Source organism: Colletes latitarsis, unplaced genomic scaffold (assembly GCF_051014445.1).
Source record: "Colletes latitarsis isolate SP2378_abdomen unplaced genomic scaffold, iyColLati1 scaffold0007, whole genome shotgun sequence".
NCBI lineage: Eukaryota > Metazoa > Arthropoda > Insecta > Hymenoptera > Colletidae > Colletes > Colletes latitarsis.
This window is the reverse complement of record NW_027488367.1, coordinates 6,834,868-6,841,665: the sequence shown is the minus strand read 5'-3', so window position 1 is coordinate 6,841,665 and position 6,798 is coordinate 6,834,868.

The following is a 6,798-nucleotide window of genomic DNA, read 5'->3' as shown; positions in this document are numbered from 1 at the left end:
GTAATGTGGATCTACACTGAAACAGTCCATTAAACCTGGTTTCGATCAATATTTTAGAGGATAACGCATGTTAGGTCTAGGTTAGGTCTGCGATTTGCTCTCATCAGGCTCATACTTTCGCATATTTCTCATACTTGTTGGGCAGATCCTGGGCTTTTTCTGGTTTGCATCACGTAGTTATGTGGTACCACACTGAAAGTGTCGATTCAACCCGGTTTCGATGAATATTTTAGAGGATAACGGATGTTATGTCTAGGTTAGGCCTGGGATTTGCCCTCATCAGACTCATACTTTCGCATATTTCTCATACATCATGGCTAGATCCTTGGCTTTTTCTGCTCTGGATCACGTAGTAATGCGGTATCACACTAAAACCGTCGATTAAACCTGGTTTCGGTCAATATTTTAGAGGATAACGCAAGTTATGTCTGGGATAGGTCTGGGATTTGCCCTCATCAGGCTCATACTTTCACGTATTTCACATACTTGTTGAACAGATCCTGGGTTTTTCCGGTATGGATCACGTAGTAATGTGGTACCATACTCAAACAGTCGATTAAACCTGGTCTCGATCAATATTTTAGAGGATAACGCAAGTTATGTCTGGGATAGGTCTGGGATTTGCCCTCATCAGGCTCATACTTCCGCGTTTTTCACATACTTGTTGAACAGATCCTGGGTTTTTTCCGGTATGTACCACGTAGTAATGTGGTACCACACTGAAACAGTCCATTAAATCTGGTTTCGATCAATATTTTAGAGGATAACGCATGTTAGGTCTAGGTTAGGCCTGGGATATGCCCTCATCAGACTCATACTTTCGCATTCTTCACACACTTGTTGAACAGATCCCGGGCTTTTTTGGTTTGGATCACGTGGTAATGTGGTACCACAATGAAACAGTCGACTAAACCTGGTCTCGATCAATATTTTAGAGGATAACGCATGTTAGGTCTAGGTTAGGTCTGCGATTTGCTCTCATCAGGCTCATACTTTCGCATATTTCTCATACTTGTTGAGCAGGTCCTGGGATTTTTCTGGTTTGGATCACGTAGTAATGTGGTGCCACACTGAAACAGTCAATTAAACCTGGTTTCGATCAATATTTTAGAGGATAACTCATGTTAGGTCTAGGCCAGGCCTGGGATATGCCCTCATCAGACTCATACTTTCGCATTCTTCACATACTTGTTGAACAGATCCCGGGTTTTTTCTGGTGTGGATCACGTGGTAATGCGTTACCACACTGTAACAGACCATTAAACATGGTTTCGATCAATATTTTAGAAGTTAACGCACGTTAGGTCTAGGTTAGGTCTGGGATTTGCACACATCAGGCTCATACTTTCGCATATTTCTCATACTTGATGGCAAGATTCTGGCTTTTTTTGGTTTGGATCACGCAGTAATGTGGATCTACACTGAAACAGTCCATTAAACCTGGTTTCGATCAATATTTTAGAGGATAACGCATGTTAGGTCTATGCTAGGTCTGGGATTTGCACCCATCAGGCTCATACTTTCGCATATTTCTCATACTTGTTGAGCAGATCCTGGGCTTTTTTTGGTTTGGATCACGCGGTAATGTGGATCTACACTGAAACAGTCCATTAAACCTCGTTTCGATCAATATTTTAGAGGATAACGCATGTTAGGTCTAGGTTAGGTCTGGGATTTGCTCTCATCAGGCTCATACTTTCGCATATTTCTCATACTTGTTGAGCAGATCCTGGGATTTTTCTGGTTTGGAACACGTAGTAATGTGGTACCACACTGAAACAGTCAACTAAACTTGGTTTCGATCAATATTTTAGAGGATAACACATGTGAGGTCTAGGTTAGGCCTTGGATTTGCCCTCATCAGTCTCATACTTCCTCATTCTTCACATACTTCTTGTACAGATCCCGGGTTTTTTATGGTTTGGATCACATAGTAGTGTGGTACCACACTTAAACAGTCCATTAAACCTGGTTTTGATCAATATTTTAGAGGATAACACATGTTAGGTCTGGGTCAGGTCTGTGATTTGCCCCCTAGAGGCTAATACTTTCGCATATTTCTCATACTTGTTGAGCAGATCCTGGGCTTCTTCTGGTTTGGATCACGTAGTAATGTGGTGCCATATTGAAACAGTCGATTAAGCCTGGTCTCGATCAATATTTTAGAGGATAACGCAAGTTATGTCTGGGATAGGTCTGGGATTTGCCCTCATCAGGCTCATACTTTCACGTTTTTCACATACTTGTTGAACAGATCCTGGGTTTTTTCCGGTATGGATCACGTAGTAATGTGGTACCAAACTGAAAGTGTCGATTCAACCCGGTTTCGATCAATATTTTAGAGGATAACGGATGTTATGTCTAGGTTAGGCCTGGGATTTGCCCACATCAGACTCATACTTTCGCATATTTCTCATACTTCATGGCTAGATCCTGGGCTTTTTCTGCTCTGGATCACGTAGTAAAGCGGTACCACACTAAAACAGTCGATTAAACCTGGTTTCGGTCAATATTTTAGAGGATAACGCAAGTTATGTCTGGGATAGGTCTGGGATTTGCCCTCATCAGGCTCATACTTTCACGTTTTTCACATACTTGTTGAACAGATCCTGGGTTTTTTCCGGTATGGATCACGTAGTAATGTGGTACCATATTGAAACAGTCGATTAAGCCTGGTCTCGATCAATATTTTAGAGGATAACGCAAGTTATGTCTGGGATAGGTCTGGGTTTTGCCCTCATCAGGCTCATACTTCCGCGTTTTTCACATACATGTTGAACAGATCCTGGGTTTTTTCCGGTATGGACCACGTAGTAATGTGGTACCACACTGAAACAGCCCATTAAATCTGGTTTCGACCAATATTTTAGAGGATAACGCATGTTAGGTCTAGGTTAGGCCTGGGATTTGCCCTCATCAGGCTCATACTTTCGAATATTTCTCATACTTGTTGAGCAGATCCCGGGCTTTTCTGATCTGGATCACGTAGTAATGTGGTACCACACTGAACCAGTCAATTAGACCTGGTTTCGATCAATATTTTAGAGGATAACACATGTGAGGTCTAGGTTAGGCCTTGGATTTGCCCTCATCAGACTCATACTTTCGCATTCGTCACACACTTGTTGTACAGATCCCGGGCTTTTCTGGCTTGGATCACGTGGTAATGTGGTACCACACTGAAACAGTCCATTAAACCTGGTTCCGATCAATATTTTAGAGGATAACGCATGTTAGGTCTAGGTTAGGCCTGGGATTTGCCCTCATCAGGCTCATACTTTCGCATATTTCTTATACTTGTTAAGCAGATCCTGGGCTTTTTTTGGTTTGGATCATGTAGTATGCGGTACCACACTGAAACAGTCCATTAAACCTGGTTTCGATCAATATTTTAGAGGATAACTCATGTTAGGTCTAGGCCAGGCCTGGGATATGCCCTCATCAGACTCATACTTTCGCATTCTTCACATACTAGTTGAACAGATCCCGGGTTTTTTCTGGTTCGGATCACGTAGTAATGTGGTACCACACTGAAACAGTCCATTAAACCTAGTTTCGATCAATATTTTAGAGGATAACTCATGTTAGGTCTAGGCCAGGCCTGGGATATGCCCTCATCAGGCTCATACTTTCGCATATTTCTCGTTCTTGTTGGCCAGATTTCGGGTTTTTTCTGGTTTGGATCACGTAGTAATGTGGTACCACACTGAAACAGCCCACTAAACCTGGTTTCGATTAATGTTTTAGAGGATAACGCATGTTAGGTCTAGGCCAGGCCTGGGATATGCCCTCATCAGGGTCATACTTTCGTACATTTCTCATACTTGATGGCCAGATCCCGGGCTTTTCTGGTTTGGATCACGTGGTAATGTGGTACCACAATGAAACAGACGACTAAACCTGGTCTCCATCAATATTTTAGTGGATAACGCATGTTAGGTCTGGATTACGTCTAGGATTTGCCCTCATCAGTCTCATACTTCCTCATTCTCACATACTTCTTGTACAGATCCTGGGCTTCTTCTGGTTTGGATCACGTAGTAATGTGGTGCCACACTGAAACAGCCCACTAAACCTGGTTTCGATTAATGTTTTAGAGGATAACGCATGTTAGGTCTAGGTTAGGCCTTGGATTTGCCCTCATCAGACTCATGCTTTCGCTTTCTTCACACACTTGTTGAACAGATCCCGGATTTTTTCTGGTGTGGATCACGTGGTAATGCGTTACCACACTGTAACAGACCATTAAACATGGTTTCGATCAATATTTTAGAAGTTAACGCACGTTAGGTCTAGGTTAGGTCTGGGATTTGCACACATCAGGCTCATACTTTCGCATATTTCTCATACTTGATGGCAAGATTCTGGCTTTTTTTGGTTTGGATCACGCAGTAATGTGGATCTACACTGAAACAGTCCATTAAACCTGGTTTCGATCAATATTTTAGAGGATAACGCATGTTAGGTCTATGCTAGGTCTGGGATTTGCACCCATCAGGCTCATACTTTCGCATATTTCTCATACTTGTTGAGCAGATCCTGGGCTTTTTTTGGTTTGGATCACGCGGTAATGTGGATCTACACTGAAACAGTCCATTAAACCTCGTTTCGATCAATATTTTAGAGGATAACGCATGTTAGGTTTAGGTTAGGTCTGGGATTTGCTCTCATCAGGCTCATACTTTCGCATATTTCTCATACTTGTTGAGCAGATCCTGGGATTTTTCTGGTTTGGAACACGTAGTAATGTGGTACCACACTGAAACAGTCAACTAAACTTGGTTTCGATCAATATTTTAGTGGATAACGCATGTTAGGTCTGGATTAGGTCTAGGATTTGCCCTCATCAGTCTCATACTTCCTCATTCTTCACATACTTCTTGTACAGATCCCGGGTTTTTTATGGTTTGGATCACATAGTAGTGTGGTACCACACTTAAACAGTCCATTAAACCTGGTTTTGATCAATATTTTAGAGGATAACACATGTTAGGTCTGGGTCAGGTCTGTGTTTTGCCCCCTAGAGGCTAATACTTTCGCATATTTCTCATACTTGTTGAGCAGATCCTGGGCTTCTTCTGGTTTGGATCACGTAGTAATGTGGTGCACACTGAAACAGCCCACTAAACCTGGTTTCGATTAATGTTTTAGAGGATAACGCATGTTAGGTCTAGGTTAGGCCTTGGATTTGCCCTCATCAGACTCATGCTTTCGCTTTCTTCACACACTTGTTGAACAGATCCCGGATTTTTTCTGGTGTGGATCACGTGGTAATGCGTTACCACACTGTAACAGACCATTAAACATGGTTTCGATCAATATTTTAGAAGTTAACGCACGTTAGGTCTAGGTTAGCTCTGGGATTTGCACACATCAGGCTCATACTTTCGCATATTTCTCATACTTGATGGCCAGATTCTGGCTTTTTTTGGTTTGGATCACACAGTAATGTGGATCTACACTGAAACAGTCCATTAAACCTGGTTTCGATCAATATTTTAGAGGATAACGCATGTTAGGTCTATGCTAGGTCTGGGATTTGCACCCATCAGGCTCATACTTTCGCATATTTCTCATACTTGTTGAGCAGATCCTGGGCTTTTTTTGGTTTGGATCACGCGGTAATGTGGATCCACACTGAAACAGTCCATTAAACCTGGTTTCGATCAATATTTTAGAGGATAACGCATGTTAGGTCTAGGTTAGGTCTGGGATTTGCTCTCATCAGGCTCATACTTTCGCATATTTCTCATACTTGTTGAGCAGATCCTGGGATTTTTCTGGTTTGGAACACGTAGTAATGTGGTACCACACTGAAACAGTCAATTAAACTTGGTTTCGATCAATATTTTAGAGGATAACGCATGTTAGGTCTAGGTTAGGTCTGCGATTTGCTCTCATCAGGCTCATACTTTCGCATATTTCTCATACTTGTTGAGCAGATCCTGGGATCTTTCTGGTTTGGATCACCCAGTAATATGGTACCACAATGAAACTGTCCACTAAACCAGGTATCGATCAATATTTTAGAGGATAACGCATGTTAGGTCTAGGTTAGGCCTGGGATTTGCCCTCATCAGGCTCATACTTTCGCATATTTCTTATACTTGTTAAGCAGATCCTGGGCTTTTTTTGGTTTGGATCATGTAGTATGCGGTACCACACTGAAACAGTCCATTAAACCTGGTTTCGATCAATATTTTAGAGGATAACTCATGTTAGGTCTAGGCCAGGCCTGGGATATGCCCTCATCAGACTCATACTTTCGCATTCTTCACATACTAGTTGAACAGATCCCGGGTTTTTTCTGGTTCGGATCACGTAGTAATGTGGTACCACACTGAAACAGTCCATTAAACCTAGTTTCGATCAATATTTTAGAGGATAACTCATGTTAGGTCTAGGCCAGGCCTGGGATATGCCCTCATCAGGCTCATACTTTCGCATATTTCTCGTTCTTGTTGGCCAGATTTCGGGTTTTTTCTGGTTTGGATCACGTAGTAATGTGGTACCACACTGAAACAGCCCACTAAACCTGGTTTCGATTAATGTTTTAGAGGATAACGCATGTTAGGTCTAGGCCAGGCCTGGGATATGCCCTCATCAGGGTCATACTTTCGTACATTTCTCATACTTGATGGCCAGATCCCGGGCTTTTCTGGTTTGGATCACGTGGTAATGTGGTACCACAATGAAACAGACGACTAAACCTGGTCTCCATCAATATTTTAGTGGATAACGCATGTTAGGTCTGGATTACGTCTAGGATTTGCCCTCATCAGTCTCATACTTCCTCAT